The following is a 19,442-nucleotide window of genomic DNA, read 5'->3' as shown; positions in this document are numbered from 1 at the left end:
CCGATCAATCGAAGCTCTAGAAGTAGAGGATGGGGACGAGTGGTACAAAAATTTGTACAATGCTGTCGTAGAAAATCCCGAAAATTATATAGACGGTGGCAAATTGTACAAACTTGTGTCAGCCCGATCAGATGTCCTGGATTACAGCTTCCAGTGGAAGGAATGCGTCCCAGAATCATCTCGTCCACAAATCATGAAGCAGGAGCACGATGATAACTTGCACATCGGCTTCGAAAAATGTGTGGAAAAACTCAAAAGGCGGTATTAATGGCCTCGAATGAGTGTCAACCTAAAAAAGTATATAAGCAACTGCGTTTCGTGCAAAGAAAACAAACCGTCGACAATTTCTACTGCACCTCAAATGGGCCAACAACGGATCGCAACCAAACCGTTCCAGATCATTTGTATGGACAACATTCAATTTTTACCCCGGAGCAAGCAGGGAAATGCACACTTATTGGTCATTCTTGACATTTTCTCTAAGTATTTCCTGCTTATCCCGGTGAAGAAGATCTCGTCCGCTAGTCTGTGCAAGAACGTGGAAGAGTTGCGACTGCGAAAGTTTTCGGTGCCCCAATATCTGATTTCCGACAATGCAACAACGTTTTTGTCGAAAGAGTTCCAAGAACTGTTGAAAAAGTACGAGATTCAACACTGGGCAACAATGCTCGTCACAGGAGTCAGGCGAATCCTGCGGAACGTTTGAACCGTACAATCAACGCGATGATCAGATCATACGTCCGATCAGATCAACGTCTGTGGGACACTAAAGTGTCGGAGATGGAATACGTGTTGAACAACACAGTTCACTCGTCAACCAAATTCTCTCCACATCGAATCGTGTTCGGAAATGAGATCATGACTCGTGGATCTGATCATCGTTTAGAGAGTAACGAGGAACTCACCGATGAAGATCGCATGGAGAAGATGAGAGGTGTGTCCAAAAAGGTGTGGGAGATGGTTGTAGAAAACCTAAAAAGGACACACGAGAGTACGAAAAGGCAGTACGATTTACGGCACAAGAGGTACTCACCAACATTCGATGTAGGACAGCGAGTGTATAAGAGTTCATTCCGACAATCCTCAGGTGGTCACGACTACAACGCCAAGCTCGGCCCAGTCTACACTCCCTGCATCATTGTTGCCAAAAAGGGATCCAGCTCATACGAACTCTCCGACATGAATGGAAAATCTCTCGGCGTCTTTTCGTCGGCAGATTTAAAAGCGTAGTCAACACTCCATGGTACGTCTTGTTCCTGAGAATCGAGTGGTCGAATCGGTTGAGGACAGGTTTTCCGTAAAATCCTCATCAGGAAGTCACGTCAGATACCATTCCCATAAGCTCTATTCGGGGATGGAACAAACGGACACATTCAAATGTGTGCAGCTGCAGATGCATTCATTCATTCATCAATGCCCATCGTTAATGAACGAGGCGTCGCATCCATTCAATAATCCTAGGAAACCGTAGAATATTTTAATAATTTTGTGAAGTAAAATTTTATGTGCTATTTTCTCTTTTTGTTTTCTAATTTGTTTGCTCTAAACCGTGCAAGTGTTGGAAAAGTATAGAATGAGAAATGTGTTTACATGCAAAGTACATTCTATCATTTAGCGAGCTTCCTTATAAATGCTGCCAGGTTGCTATGCCAGTGGTAGATGACAGTGAGCATGATAAAAAGTATATACATACGTAATGGGCTAGGCAAGATCGAGCCACATAAACTCTTACCACAATAATTGTAGGAAACACATCAATAGACAAACAAATTTAGGATAACCAATTAATCGCTCACAATAGTTTAACGGTGCACAGTACAATTAAAGGTACTTACCTGGAATCATGCCTCATGGCAAGCACCACAATGAGCTTCTAGTCAGGAATAGGCCTTTTTATGAGAATTGAACCATCAAAATGATCATTTGGCCAAACTTTTGTCGACGAAATGTCATTAAAATGATAAAAAAAAAAACTCTAAAATGCCTGTTTTCACAAATTTATCCTAACTAGAACCACATTGGATACTACATTGGATATACGTCCTAACAATAGCCACATATGCAGTCCATAAGTATAGCTCGATCTTCCCGAACAGCACACAGTTGATCATGATAACGATAACGCGCGTATATAATAGTAGATCGGCCGATCGACAGTGAACTCCGACACTGAGAAATATGGCAGAAAATTTAACGAAATAGTGCGCATCGTACCTTCGTACGCACAACGAATTCTCTCTGCTCTTGGAAGTTTTCTTAAAAACTACCTAAAGCAATAAAACAGTACTTTTCAGTGCTACAAAAACAGTACTTTTCAGTGCTAAAATTAAAAACGGTACTTTTCAGTGCTACTAAAACAGTACTTTTCAGTACTATTTTTTCTACTATTGATCCCTTTACGATCCTTGTTTGGACCCGTGCCTTCGATTTTTCGTTGGACCCGTTGGCGAAAGCTAGCGGTGGTAATCCTTCTTGGATACCGTCTTGGGAAAAAACCTCTCGAAGGTCACGTCTTCTTTCGTTTATTAACTAAACATGGTATCAACAACTAACAAAAGGAAGGGTGAATCTCTAGATTCACTACTCCCTTCCAAAAAAGTGGGTTTTAAAACTGTCACTACACGTGGCAAGAATGGAAGAAAGGACGCTTCCCCGGAATGCGAACTTTCTTCCAAGGGTGAAATGGATAATTGTATCGAAATGAGCAATCAGTTCGATGATCTAGACAAATTTTCCGAACACCAAATCGAAGCAGCCTCTAGCCCAGGCTCTTTGATTCAAGTGAGGAAGCAAAGAGTGCCGCCTATCGTGGTCAGTTGTTCCGAATTTGGGGGATTTAGGCAGGAGATCTTGAACTCCATTAGGGGAATCAAGGTATCCTTCCAAATCGCAAAGAAAGGAGACTGTCGCGTTTTGCCGGAAACTCTTAAAGATCGTGAACTTCTTCTCAGACATCTTGAAGAGAAGAAGCACAATTTTTTTTACTTATGACGACAAAACTGAACATTTGTTCAAAGTTGTCTTGAAAGGTCTCTCAAGTGACTATAAGTCACCTGAAGAGATCAAAAATGGAATAAATGATTTAGGGGAACTTACGTATTGTCGGCAGCCTAAGCAGTTGAACTTTTAGGAAGGCACAACAACAAAGCACAACAATTAACAGGAGACTCCTGAACTACACTTGAGCACACTTAATTTATTAATTATTATGCACAAAACACTATTTTGTTCTCTAAATCGTCTATTTTTCCTCACCAAAGTCACGAGGCACTTGTTCTTTTATCGGCAATGCAATTACTATTGTCGGCAACAAAATTGTTCTCTTTGGCAATCCAAAAAAGTACAAAAACTAGGTTATGTATTGGTAACTTTTCGTATTTGTTAACAATGCCTGAAATTGAACGTCACTCATTATGTTCTACTCGTTGAAAGGGCCAATGCAGAAAAATACAGACTACACTGAGAACAGCATTGCAGTTATAAATATACTGCTTCGCGACTAAAAATGGGTGAACCAACGTGCGAAGTTCGATTTTTGACCAACTTCGCAGCGTCGCGAGTCACTTCGCTATAGTGCGCATCTATGCCCTCCGCCGTGTGCATTATGCGCACTATTAAGAATTGACTCGCGACGCGGCGAAGTTGGTCAAAAATCGAACTTCGCACGTTGGTTCACCCATTTTTAGTCGCGAAGCAGTATAGAATACCTGAGAGTCATATTGAATACACAACGTCACTAAATTTGTGCAGACTAAGGCGCCGTCCACAAATTACGTAACGCTCTAGGGGGAGGGGGAGTAGGCTCAAACGTTGCGGCTCAAACACAAAATTTACTTTTTCATACAAGGACCGTTGCGGAGAGGGGAATGGTCAAACACGGTTCTCTTAATTTGTTCTTATTGCATATCAATTATACATGCGGCGATCTGGACTTTAGAAATTCATACATTTTGCCTTAAGAAAGATGGAACGATTGCAATACGAAAGCTTTATTTATCGTTTTAGCATCACCCCACATCAAGGCGTCGATGGACGAAATCTATGACAAAAGGTCGAAAGACAAAAGGTCGAAAGGACAGAAGGTCGAAAGACAAAAGGTTGAAAGGACAAAAGGTCGAAAGGATAGAAGGTCGAAGAACAAAAAAGGGGAGACAAAAGCTCGAAAATCTTTTTTCAAAGAAGGAAAAATTTCCCACCAAGCAAATAATTTTCGTCCTTTTGTCCTTTCGACCTTTTGTCCTTCAACCTTTCATCCATAAACCCGATAGACGAGGGGAGTGCGCACGAGCCTATCGATCACAAGGTTCTTGGTTCGATTCCAGGTAACAGGCTTCAAATTTATCCCTCTCATTTACCATTATCACGTCTATCTTTTGATACTATCAAATGATACTATCACTATGGGTAGTGATAGGGATACTATCACTTCTTGAAAAATGATGAATAGAAGATAGACTATATTATCTCTATCAAATGATAGATGGATGGAGATACTATCAGCATTTTTTATCACTGTTGGATCAAGCATATCTTTATCATCTATCTTTGGGTAAAAATATACTATTTGCAAAATTCTATAGCTATCCCTATCTATCCTATCATTGATACAAATACTGAAACCAAAATCTTGCGCATAATGGGAAAAAGCCAATAAAAATAAATCAAGGTATGTTCTCATGGATATTTTCGGAACGGGCACGACGAGGGAATGACGGCAATCGATGTCCGACGTCATTTTGAAATCCAAGATGACGACCTCCGGTTTGGTAAAATCCTTAAAATCCATGCAATATGGGTATTTTTGGAACGGGCACGACGAGGGGATGATGAACATCGATATCCGACGCCATTTTGAAATCCAAGATGGCGGCATCTGGTCAAGGAAAATTGTTGAAAACCCATTCAATATGGGTATTTTCGGAACGGGCGCGACGAGGGGATGACGAAAATTGATATCCGACGCCATTTTGAAATCCAAGATCTGGTTTAGTAAAATCATTGAAACCCATTCAATATGGGTATTTTTGGAATGGGCACGATGAGGGGATGACGGAAATCATGAATCATTCATAAATCATGTTTTTGCTCATGTTATATTGAGTTACGTTATAAAGAGGTTACGTTATATCGAGGTATGATTTTACTAATCCGGAGTAGAGTTACTGTGCACGTGCTGTAGCCGTAGGTGCAAGAGCCTCATTGCTTGCAAGCGCATGGGCACGCTGTACATTGTGAGACCTTTTCTGGTGCGCCTCATTATTCTTGAGAAGTGTCTCAATGCGATCTCATGCGCTCCGTCACATGTGCTGTTTAAAATTCAGCGCAATAATTGAAGTGATTACAAAAATTTTCAACGAGGATCGAAATTGTAACTTTTGGATCACGAGTCTTCGACCATGTCATATAGGCTAGCCAGACACCTGCATAATAAGGCGAAAATAGTTATAGAGGCTCTTCGTTCCTAAGCAGTTGTTTCACAACTTGGAGACCGTTGGCGAGCCGTAGCGCCGAGCAGCGCATGAGACGAGTCTCCCCGAGAGCACATCACCTAGCGCGCGCTTTTAGAATTTTCGTGAGCCTCCGTCTAGCGCAGCACACTAGGATTCCAAAGAGCTAGGAGACAGTTTGGTTGGAGGCTCGTCAGTACATTTATGTGCTCCTGAGAAATATGTAACTCTAATCCGGAGGCCGTTATCTTGGATTTCAAAATGGCGTCGAACATCGATTTTCATCATCACCTCGTCGCGCCCGTCCTAAAAATACCCATATTGCATGGGTTTTCAACAATTTTCCTTGACCAGATGCCGCCATCTTGGATTTCAAAATGGCGTCGGATATCGATGTTCATCATTCCCTCGTCGTGCCCGTTCCAAAAATACCCATATTGCATGGGTTTTCAACAATTTCTTGACCAGATGCCGTCATCTTGGATTTCAAAATGGCGTCGAATATCGATGTTCATCATCCCCTCGTCGTGCCCGTTCCGAAAATACCCATATTGCATGGGTTTTCAACAATTTTCCGTGACCAGATGCCGCCATCTTGGATTTCAAAATGGCGTCGAGCATCGATTTTCGTCATCCCCTCGCCGCGCCCGTTCCGAAAATGCCCATATTGCATGGGTTTTCAATGATTTTACTAATCCGGAGGCCGCCATTTTGGATTTCAAAATGGCGACGGATATCGATTTTCGTCATATCCTCATCGAGCCCGATCCGAAAATACCCATATCGCATGGGTTTCCAACAATTCTTACACTCCTGAAGCCGCCACATTGGATTGCTAAATATGGAATTTAGTTAATTTTCTATACCCATCGTCCAACAATTTTCATTCTATTTTTATCAATTGATAAAGATAGAACCTCTATCATTGTTATTTGAGAGATGTTGTACTGATAGTATCATCATAAGATTTTTTTTTGGAATAGGGATACTATCACTCTACACGCAAACAAATTTTGTTGCACAATCTACCGAATCCATGGTAGAATTAAGAACTTCACCAACGATTTTCAACCGACTACAATAATCTGTTAACTTTACCAAATCATAGTCAACATTACTACACAAGAAAATTTCGTCTGTTGATTTAACCAGAGTTGTAGTATTTTGAACTAAAAACATTCTTGATTTGAGAAGTTTAGCATCATACTTTTGACCACACTGTGTTGTACGGTGGGTGTCACGGATTGAAATACAATGCTTTGTAGTGGATGCTACTATGGACATAGTCAAATTTACTGCACTGCTCAGTGATTTTCACCAGATTATAGTAAACTTAACAGATTTTTGTAGTCGGTTGAAAATCGTTGGTGCAGTTCTTAATTCTACCATGGATTCGGTAGATTATTCAACAAAATTTGTTTGCGTGTATCCTCTTTCTCTGATAGGAACCATTATCTCATTCCCAGTGAACCACGTATCGTATAAGAAAGTGTTCCAAAAATCTCATATTCATACGTCAAGAATCAGAAACGCACAATATGCCAAATCAAAACGAATAAATGTTAACATAAATTGTATATAATTCTCCACTACGATTCATAATCGATAAACATTGTTGACAACAAATTATGCCGTAAATAGTATAATCTAGAATCGCCTCAAGTTGTATAAACTGACAGATCATATATCAATGCAGACTGGCATCAAATAAAATCGCAATAACTTAGCAAAATTTGCCACCCGAGGTTGGTATCTTCTGGCGGTGGGCTTCAAAGAACTACAAAGCGTGTGTGCTGTATAGCAAACCTCCTTTCATATTGGCAAATAATCACTCTTCACTCATGGAGCAATCTGTGGTGTAGTGGTATGGTACCGGATTAGGGATCCAAAGGTCCAGTGTTCGAGTCTCGCTAGAAACTTTTTTTTTTTTTATTGGAATTTTGTGGCATCGTATTGTTGACCACGAAAAGTCTGAAAAAGTCGTGGAAGTGCGTATATGGCCTCCACTTTGGTTTGTACATAGCGTTTTCATGCATTTTATACGAGTGATTTGATTCAAATAGAATGATGTATAGCAAAAAATATACCAACCAAAATGTTGACTGGGTTGATACTATCAGGATGGACAAGAAGTGATAGTATCATCTGGCTGAACTGGTAGTATCAGTTGTCTATCAGATAGATGATAGTATCATCGTCTATCTGATAAGCAGGCATCAATGCTCGTGAAATATATTTTTGCAATGAGAATACATATTTTATTTTAGCCGAACACATCAAGTCAAATTGAGAAATTTGTTCAAAAATAAATGAGGACTTACGCATTTTTGGCCAAATCTCACCCCCAACGACGGTACTTGCACTTTTGTTTTCAATGTTCCACGATATTTTTTCTGGTTTATGAATATTGTTCGATCCATTCGGATCAACTTTGCCAGTAAAATTGATTTGCGTTCCTATTATTCTCAGTGTATGAGAAAATCAGAATAGGCCCTTTGCAAATCAATTCACTTATGACTTGACACAAAAACATCATCCTCTGATTGCCTGTAGAACAACAGGAGTGTTGCCAAAATAGTTCAACTATTAAAAGACGTATCTTTTATATGTTTCTCAGTATATTGAAGGTTATGCCCTACAATCTACTAATAAGAAAGTATTAAAAAGCTCAATTGTTGCTTTGTTGGCTAATTCCAATAAATTAATTAGTTGTGTTCTATTTTTTCGGTGAATTTAAATCGTGAATAATAACTACACCGCAATTGAATATGGTTTTCTGGCAACCTAGTCCAGCAATAAAAGTTGATTGCCGAGGAAATCAAAGTGCATTAATTTCAATTTGTGATTTAAAGCATAAAAATTAAGTATTTTCGAGTGCTCTATATACAAATCAAAAGTTCAATAGTGCATAAGTGATCGGTGCGTAGCTTGTGTGAAAAAATTGGCATTGGAGCTGAGAATTGGACCTTTTAAAGTGGTGAGTTTTTGTAAGCTGTTCTTGTGTTGTTTTTTCGGCAGCTCACAAATGACGATAATTTCGTAAGCATTTATTTGATTCAATGATAAAACCCATGTTATATAATATTTTTGTGAAAGATGTGATTTACATGGAAGATTCAAGGAAATATGTTGAGTACATTGAAGTTAACTTTTGTTCCATAGATAAATTTAAACAAGGACGATAAGTTAGTGTTGCCGAAAATACCCTCAGGGTGCCGAAGCCATCATTTACCCTACTTGGATTTTCCCCAGTCCAAGTAATCATTATGAAAAAGAGAACTCAATCTGGCATTGTTCGGAAAGGGCTTTCTCAAGAATATTATTTAGTTCACTTTAACAAAAAAGAACTAAATAATATTAAAGCTTTAGAAAAAGCAAAACTTATGTTCGATGTCCGTGTGACATGGGAACATTTCCAGAAACCTGGAGGAAATTACCAGAACCCCACTCAGTGCCGTCGGTGCCAAAAGTGGGGTCATGGTACAAAAAATTGTCGCATGGATGCTAAATGCATGATTTGCGGAGGTTCTTCTCACGCTAAGGACGTCTGTCCTGTGAAAGAAGATACCAGAAAGTTTAAATGCGCCAATTGCAAGGGCCCTCATAAAGCTAACTTTTGGGAATGCCCTTCACGCAAAAGGGTCATTGAGGCTCGTGCCAGGCAGATGAAAAATAATATCCGTTACGATAACGGTCGTTTCCGCAATTTCCTGGTAGAGTATCGAACAATGCTCATTTTTCAGTTAACGATCGCTTGATCATGAATCATACCCATCAGGAAGATCATAATCATGTTCATTCACAAACTAATTTTAATCCGTCGGGTAGCCGTTCGAATCTTTCAATGTATCTACCCACGGTAAATCCTTTGCCGATATCGTATCAGGAAATTTGAACTCCTCCCCTGTTCGATCCATGGGTACCCATTCTACTTGTTTCAAATCAAATGGAAAAAACCCTACCGCCACAGGTAATTCCGCTTCTTTGTCTACCGGAAATTCTAATGGGAAATCACATGACATGTCTGCCTCTAATTTTAATTTTCTAACTGAACAATTGAATCTAATGATTGATGCAATGTTCAAAGCCACTAATATGACTGAAGCAGTCCAAGTAGGTGTAAAATTTACAAATCAAATTGTTATTGGATTACGTTTTTCTAATGGATCCAAATAATAATTTAAATATTTTAAATTGGAATGCTCGTTCTCTGAATGGTACGGTTAATAACGTGCATATAGCAGTTATTACCGAAACGTATTTAAAACCTGGATCTAAACTCAAAACAGATCCTAACTTTTTTGTTTATCGTAATGATCGACTTGATGGGGCATGTGGGGGAGTTGCAATCATCATTCATAGGTGTATTTAACATCATCTGTTTTCATCATTTGAAACTAAAGTTTTTGAAACTTTAGGTGTTTCTGTTGAAACACAGTTTGGTAAATATACTTTCATAGCTGCCTATTTGCCTTTTCAATGCTCTAGACAGCAAGGTAATTTGCTCCAAACTGACTTGCGAAAATTGACTCGCAATAAGTCAAAAGTTTTTGTCATTGGTGACTTTAATGCCAAACATCGGTCATGGAATAATTCTCAAAGTAATTCTAACGGCATAATTTTATTTGATGAGTGCTCTTCAGGATATTTCTCAATTCAATACCGTGATAGCCCTACATATTTTTCCTCTTCTAGAAATCCATCTACGATTGACTTGGTCTTAACCGACTCTAGTCATCTTTGTAGCCAATTAGTTACTCATGCTGATTTTGATTCTGATCATGTCCCTGTTACATTTCAAATATCCCAAGAAGCGATTCTAAATCCTATCAGCTCCACTTTCAATTATTTACGAGCCGACTGGAATATATATGAAACGTATGTTGACTCTAATCTTGATGTTAACATTTCTTTAGAAACTAAAATTGATATTGACAATGCTCTTGAAACTTTAACAAATTCCATTGTTGAAGCCAAAAGCATTGCAATTCCAAAATGTGAAGTAAAATTTGAATCCGTGATTATAGACGATGATCTTAAACTCTTGATCCGTCTTAAAAACGTGAGGAGAAGGCAATTTCAACGCACTCGCGATCATGCTATGAAAATTATATGGCAGGATTTGCAGAAAGAAATCAAAAAGCGTTTTGCTCAATTAGGAAACAAAAATTTTGAAAATAAAATTTCTCAATTGGACCCTGGCTCTAAGCCCTTTTGGAAATTATCTAAAATCTTGAAAAAACCTCAGAAGCCTATACCGGCATTGAAAGATTTTCCTCTTTCCTAATTTTCCTAATTATTACTAACTAATTGCGAAAAAGCTCAAAAACTTGCTATGCAGTTTGAAAGTGCGCACAATTTTAATTTAGGACTTACTAGTCCAATTGAAAATGAAGTTACTCAGGAGTTCGAAAATATTCTCAATTATTATTATTATTATTATTTATTTTTACTAAAATTTTGAAAGAGGGAAAAACCCCTTTGAGTGATTTCTAGTGGAAATCTTTCTCAAAGAGGCACAAAACCTCTTTATCTTTTCAATAAACGTTACAAATCAAACTTAAAACTAAAGGCTCATACGGTTACAAACCATAACAGAGCCAAAATCTTGAAATATAACCATCGGCGTTAAAATAAGAGGGTCATCGGAAGCCAGTGAGGAAGAGAGTCAAAATCGAATCCGTGATATCTGAAAATAAAAGTAAAAAAAAAACAAAGAGTATCAAACCAAATATGAGATCTCATTCAAAAACTGAAATAAAAGTTTCATTACCGGATACCATTTTGTACCAAGAATGTCAATTAGCATATTTTCCTGACAAATGAAAAAATGCTAAAGTTGTTCCAATTTTAAAACTAGACAAAAATCCTGCAGAAGCTTCTAGCTATCGTCCAATCAGTTTGCTTTCCTCCATCAGTAAACTTTTTGAAAAGGTTATTTTGAACAAAATGATGGCCCACATCAACGAAAATTCAATTTTTGCCAATGAACAGTTCGGATTCCGCCATGGACATTCGACCACTCATCAACTTTTACGTGTAACAAATTTGATCCGTTCCAACAAATCTGAAGGCTATTCTACTGGTCTTGCTCTTCTAGACATAGAAAAAGCATTCGACAGTGTTTGGCATGAAGGTTTGATTGTAAAATTAAAAAACTTTAATATTCCAACATACATTGTAAGAATAATTCAAAGTTATCTGTCAAATCGTACACTTCAGGTTAATTATCAGAACTCCAGATCTGAAAGACTTCCTGTAAGAGCTGGTGTTCCTCAAGGCAGCATTTTGGGACCAATATTATACAATATTTTCACATCTGACTTACCTGAGTTACCTCAGGGATGTCAAAAATCTTTGTTTGCGGATGACACAGGACTCTCCGCCAAAGGTCGGAGCCTGCGTGTCATCTGTAGTCGATTGCAAAAAAGTTTGGATATATTTTCTTCATACTTACAAAAATGGAAGATTTCTCCTAATGATTCCAAAACTCAACTAATAATATTCTCACATAAACCAAAAGCTCTTTATTTGAAACCTTCAAGTAGACATGTTGTCACGATGAGAGGGATTCCAATAAATTGGTCAGATGAAGTTAAGTATCTAGGGCTCATGCTAGATAAGAATTTAACTTTCAAAAATCACATTGAGGGCATTCAAGCCAAATGTAATAAATATGTAAAATGTCTCTATCCCTTATTATTAAAAAATCAAAACTTTGTCTTAAGAACAAGCTTTTGATATTCAAGCAAATTTTCAGGCCAGCCATGTTGTATGCTGTACCAATATGGACTAGCTGTTGTAATACCAGGAAGAAAGCTCTACAGAGAATTCAAAATAAAATTTTGAAAATGATTCTGAGGCTTCCTCCCTGGTATAGTACCAATGAGTTACATAGAATATCCAATGTTGAAACATTCGAACAAATGTCAAATAACATCATTAATAATTTCAGGCAAAAATCGTTAGAATCTTCTATTGCCACGATTAATGCGTTATATGTTGAGGTTAAGTTAGGTTAAGTATATTTAAAGCGTTTTTTTTTCTCTTATAAGCAGGTGAAATCAACTAACCTGTAAAAAATCTGAACTGCTACGGCAAATGAAATGTAATATGTTGTTAACAAAATGTTAATAAAATCTTTAATTTGTTTTACCAAATTAGGATGATAGTGTTGTCTAATAACACAGAACACCTAGATATAAGAAATGAATGTAATGTTTAAAATGATACTAAAAAAAAAAAAAAAAAAAAAAAAAAAAAAAAAAAAAAAAAAAAAAAAAAAAAACGAAATGTTTTATGCCATGGTAGAGGGTATCTCTGCAACGTTGTTTTTGTAAATAATAATTCCGGAATTTAGTTTGATTATTTTGCATGTAGTTTCAATTGTAGATTGTGTAGTATTTTTAAAGTTGTATAAGCAACATTTTTATTTGGTGTTAGGTTTTTTTTTAATTCGTTGCAAATAATTTTAAATTGTTTCTCATCAATGCACATTGGTCCACGGAACGAAATTAAGTGGAATAAATTAATAACTTGAAAAATATAAGAGATAGGGTTTTGGTGTCTTCTGAACATTTGTTTGTCTGGTCATGGCGCGTTATACGCAAAAGTTTCCTAAGCGCCAAATTTCATAGCATTTGAAATTCGCTCTCAAACTTTTTTATTTCAAAAGACAGCGCGACAAAATGTTCTACAATATTGAAGATTATAGAAAATATGAAAACTTCGTAGAACATCATTTTTTTCTATATCTGATAGTTCGGGTTTCGGGTTCGGGAAAATCGGGTTTTACCTCAATACTAACGTAAATATCAATTTTTCAGGCCTACTATGTTCTGAAGAGTTTTAGATATGAGCAAAATATACATTTTCTCTGAAGACGTCATATCTCTAAAATTTTCATATGAAAAGATATAAGCGTTTTTGTAGTTTTTTCACCCACTTTTCTAAGCGTAACATTTCAAAATGGCGCAAGTGAAATCAAAAACTTTTCCCGTTACTTGAATAAGCATACCTTAAAGTGCATTTTAAGAAAATTTGGTGATAGTATATTTTGATTTTCTCTAATAAATGTGTTATGAATTATCCCTTAATTTTACTTAGAAAACAGATTTTTCAACTTCTTGAGATTTTTATTCAATTACAGTCGAACATTTTTTTAATACATAAATAAATACTGAATCATTCTTGGGATGAACAAGTAGTTTAGTATTGGGATTTTTATTCATATCGTTAATAATTATAGAAATATTCGTTCTTTGCTATAAAAAACCGTCAATGGAAGGAAAACTCGACGAATTTAAACAAATTTAAATGAAGTCCTGCCAATATTTCACTAGATTGGACAATGCAAATGCAGTTGCATTCCCTTTTTTAAGTTTGTATAAGTGTTTATTGAACTAGACAATACTTAACTATGTCAATTATATGCACTGGGCCTCCGTATGAATATAACATTGGAAAATAAAACTTTGATCAAAATCTCAAAAATATTAAATCTACTTATTTTTGATACCTTTTCAAGTTTATATATAACCTTTACTAATTCCTCATTTAAGGTGATTATAGAACGAAGTCACACCTCAAATTTCCAAGAGCACAAGACTTGAGAGCCAAACAGCACTCCACGTTGAAAACTTATCCCATTGCTGGTCACCACCAGCAAGGAAGTAATTTGATTGATTTTCAACGCGAACTGTTGTCAGATTCTCCTGTCTTGTGCACTTGAAAATTCGAAGTTTGGCGTTTAATAAGTAGCATTTAATTCCACTAGAGTTTGTATCCTTTAACAGATACGCGTATTTCGACCTCAACTGCCGTCTTCAGTGTCGTGTACTAGACTCGACTAGTCTAATTAAATGGAATACTACTAAATTCGGGTTTTTATCTATTTAACTAAACAGCTCGAAGATTTATTATCATTTTAATATTAACTTTCGAATATGACTGATACAAGCAAATAATGATAGATTTTGAATATTTTTGAACTTATATGATTAAAAAGTGAAATAAAAATTTTAAAACTCACATTTTATTTTCTTTACCAATAAATAATTTATATAACGTGACATCATAAGTGTGGTTTAAGTGCATGTTTGCGAAATTAAGTGCGGGATAATGACGTTTAGCGTATAAACTGTATTTATCCAACATGAAAAGAAGCAGTTTTATTTATGGTTCCACTCATATGTATTAGAGAAGTGAGAGAGGATCAAAATAGCAATTTATATTCTAGTATATACAATTTTACACCATTCAGCCAAAAAAGTTTAAGACTGACGATGTTGATTGAAATCACGATGATTCAAGTAGAATATTTTTTAACTTGAAATTTATAGGTAGCGGCACGATACTTACAAATCAGTAATTTATTGATAAATGATCGTGATTGAACAAATTATTGCGTACTTCCCCGTCGTACGGTGGACGGTCACACAATTTGCAGGGTGTAGAAAAGTGTGACATAATTACACGTCCGCATCAGATCATTCCGATTCATTCGCTGCACTTGTCACATTACATTACAAGGAATAAGTGCACCGAATAGACCATAAGGATTAGATGACACACACGGTATGGGACGATTCAAATATGACGTCCATTGTTTTTCGGGATTTCCGGACCCCCCTCCGACCGCTGTCACGTTTTTTCAATACCTTATGCAAGCACTGTTACACTTTCATAGATCCCCTCCATCTCCCCAATTGATGGACGTCATTTTTGGATGACCCTTATACTATCACACTTTGAAGGAGCGTGCATATGCAATATGCATAATTTGGACCGCATTTGTGGCGTTACCATGAAACTTAGTGTAAACAGAATTCTATAATGAAAAGTCAAGGTAATTAAAAGGCCGAACTTTTCTGTAAAGTTAAATTATCACCGATATTTATAAAAAATTGGCATGATAAACATCTACAATATTCTTGTTTGCGCCTAAAATAATTCATTTTTTGTGAATATATTATAAAATATTCTACTGTAATTACATAAGTATCACCAGACGTCAGAAAAAAATCTGTTTTCTAAGTAAAATTGCGGAATAATTCAAAACGCATTTATTAGAGAAAATCAAAATGTACTATCACCGAAGTTTCTTAAAATACACTTGAAGATATGCTTATTCAAGTAACGGAAAAAGTTTTTGATTCCACTTGCGCCATTTTGAAATGTTACGCTTGGAAAAGTGGGTGAAAAACTGCAAAAACGCTTATATCTTTTCATATGAAAATTTTAGAGATATGACGTCTTCAGATAAAATGTGTATTTTGCTCATATCTAAAACTCTTCAGAACATAGTAGGCTTGAAAAATTGATACTTTCGTTAGTATTGAGGAAAAACCGATTTTTGATCAAAAAGTTCTAAAGTGACCTATATCTCTAAAACTATCAGATATAGAAAAAAATGATGTTCTACGAAGTTTTCATGTTTTCTATAATCTTCAATTTTGTAGAACATTTTGTTGCGCTATCTTTTGAAATAAAAAAGTTTGAGAGCGAATTTCGAAAGCTATGAAATTTGGCGCTTAGGACACTTTTGCATATAACGCGCCATGACCAGACAAACAAATGTTCAGAAGACACCAAAACTCTATCTATATAAATAAAAATGGAGTGGTGTTCGTATGTCACGAAATGGCTTGCGAACGGGATACCAGATTTTGACAATTCTTTTACTAAAGTGTTCGTGAAGTGTTCCGACGTGTTTGTGTGTATGAAAAGTTCAGAATACTCACCGGGAAAGGCGAAAAAACGAAAGTGAACGGAACTATAATTTTGTATGGGACGTTTCATGGCGTTTTTCAACAGCCTACTTGATGGCATGACGAAGTTTGCCTAGACCGCTAGTCTCTTATATTTTTCAAGTTATTAGTTTATTCCACTTAATTTCGTTCCGTGGACCAATGTGCATTGGTCCCAAAGCCATATCTAGGAAGACAAAAATGATTGCGCCTAAACCGTAAATTTTAGATATATGGTGTCTTCGGCAAAGTTTCTCCATATTTTTCAGACATTTTTTCAAAGATGTGAAATTAGGGTGGCCCACATGGTTTACGAGATCAGCGCATAATCTTTTTTTCTGACGCATTTAGGACTAGACAATGTTCTACAATGTTTTAGAACAACCGATTTGGAGCAACTTTGCCGAAGAACTCAAATTTCTATCTCTTATGGTTCGCGAGTTATGATTTTTTTTAACAAAAAAGTTAGGGTGGTACTGAAAAATCAGTTTTTTCATGATAACTTTTTATACGATAATTTCTCGCAAAAACTTTGTTCCAAGCACTTTTAGAACTTTTGATTGCGCAACTTTTTGCCGAAGAAACTACTGTTCTATCTCTTATGGTTACAGAGTTATCAGAAATTTTCTTCGAAAAAATGGTTGTTTTCAAATGCCGATATCTCCGAAAGGCGCAAACGGATTTTCAATCTTTTGTCGGCATTAGAAAGATTATTTCTTTCTCTGTTTATGGTTAAAAAACTGTGAGGACGTTTTTTGTTTGAAAAGATTGAAAAAAATTTGAAAATGATATGTTTTTCAACCGAAAATTGTTCATAACTTGAAAAATATTCAAGATAGCTCTTTGGTGCCTTCAGCAAAAATGTGCAAAATTGAAAGTTTTGATAGTGCTCCATACAATGTATTCATAAAAAATCATTGCTTTAAGATATTTTCATCATAAACCGAAAAAAAGAGATATTAAAGAAAGCGAAAAAAAAGATATATTTGCTGGAACAACCGGAATAACTGTATGTAAAGTCAGTTAAAATTGAAAATATATGTAATGAAATAAGATCGATCACAGTAAGCGAAATGTTTGGAGTTAGGGAAAGTTAGTTGCTGAAGCAGAGTTTTAACAGTGATCCATGGAACATTAATCTATAAACGATGTCTTGTTATTTCACGCGACATAATGTTTGTCCAGCTAACCTATGCCGTGGTTGGTTATAAATTGATACCGCTTCGGCTTACTAAGCAGAAGGTTATGCGTTCAATACCGGTTCCGTTTATTATATTATCAACCCCAAACGATAACAAAACGTATACTTTGAAGAATTCCTTCAAATTACCAAAACCTTACTTCCAGTGATATCCTCCCATAGAAATATAGAAGTATCTGCAATTATTCTATCTGGGCATCCAACTTATCCCATCCAATTCAATCAAATCCAATAAATCTGCCACAACGAATTAGTCAGGGCAGCATTCGCCTGTTGAAGAATGCATGAATCTTGAACAAGAGCCAGATATAAATCCCAAATATCTGTCTAAGGTAACGAACCAGAAGGTGGGCCTTGATCACTTGAAAACTGCTTCAGCAAATAATTTTCCTTTTTCAACTCCTTAGATTCCGCTTACTATGATCGATATCAATACATGTGTATTCAATTTTAAATGACATACATACAGTTATTGCGATTGTTCTAGCAAATATCTCTTTTTTCGCTTTCTTTACCATATAAAATTCGATTTATGGTGAATATATGTGTAAGCGTTGATTTTTTATGAATACTTTGTATGAAGCACTGTCAGAACTTTCAATTTTGCACATTTTTGCTGAAGGCCCAAAGAGCTATCTCGAATATTTTTCAAGTTATAGACAATTTTCGGTTAAAACATATTATTTTCAAAATTTTGTCAATCATTTCAAACAAAAAACGTCCTCACAGTTTTTTCACCATAAACAGAGAAAGAAATAATCTTTCTAATGCCGACAAAAGATTGAAAATCCGTTTGCGCCTTTCGGAGATATCGGCATTTGAAAACAACCATTTTTTCGAAGAAAATTTCTGATAACTCTGTAACCATAAGAGATAGAACAGTAGTTTATTTCGGCAAAAAGTTGCGCAATCAAAAGTTCTAAAAGTGCTCGGAACAAAGTTTTTGCGAGAAATAATGGTATAAAAAGTTATCAAGAAAAAACTGATTTTTCAGTACCACCCTAACTTTTTTGTTAAAAAAAAATCATAACTCGCGAACCATAAGAGATAGAAATTTGAGTTCTTCGGCAAAGTTGCTCCAAATCGGTTGTTCTAAAACATTGTAGAACATTGTATAGTCCTAAATGCGTCAGAAAAAAAGTTTATGCGCTGATCTCCTAAACCATGTGGGCCACCCTAATTTCACATCTCTGAAAAAAATGTCTGAAAAATATGGAGAAACTTTACCGAAGACACCATATATCTAAAATTGACGGTTTAGACGCAACCATTTTTGTCTTCCTAGATATGGCTTTGGGACCAATGTGGATTGATTTCTAGAGCGCCTGCGTGGAAAGACATAACATTTGTGATTGGAAGCAAATCTGCAGGGGAAAATCAATTGATAAACATACGTTGCGTGAAAAAATATTGCAAAATATATTATGAATAGAAATAAAAATCCTTTTAGAAATGCACAACAATAGTAAATCGGTATGATGTATTCTGCGCAGCTCATACTTATTTTCCACACATTGTCCTATTTTTTTTAATTTCTTTATTAGTCTCATTCCAAACATTACATTCATTTCTTATATCTAGGTTTTTTTTTTTTTTTTTTCATGCATCTCTAGGAGTTAAAAAATCTTCTCAAGACTGGCCTGTATTTGTTCATGCTCATGCCACAGTGTATGGTTTGGCACTGTGTGGGATTCGCAATGGGGCGCCTACCCACTAAAAAACAGTCTCCTAGGTACACCGTCACCGTAAAGAATTCTTCTCCGGCACCACCTTGCGGTATTACTTCGAAGAAGAGGCGACACATGCTACGCGCACCCTTCATTAAGCCCTTCGGCTCCATCATTAATTTGTTAGTTCCTAATCCATGCCATGCTGAGCCCTTCGGCTCCCATTAATAATTTGTTAGTATTCCTAGTTTGTGATCTAAACATGCCATATTCAGCCATTCGGCTCACGATACCATGGGTGCCAGAAACTCCCTGACGAAGGAAGTTCTCTCGGTGCTGGACGCATGCCATTTAGCACTCCAGGTTCTCGCGCACTATT

Source organism: Aedes aegypti, chromosome 1 (genome assembly GCF_002204515.2).
Source record: "Aedes aegypti strain LVP_AGWG chromosome 1, AaegL5.0 Primary Assembly, whole genome shotgun sequence".
Taxonomy (NCBI): domain Eukaryota; kingdom Metazoa; phylum Arthropoda; class Insecta; order Diptera; family Culicidae; genus Aedes; species Aedes aegypti.
Note: the sequence above shows the minus strand (reverse complement) of the source record.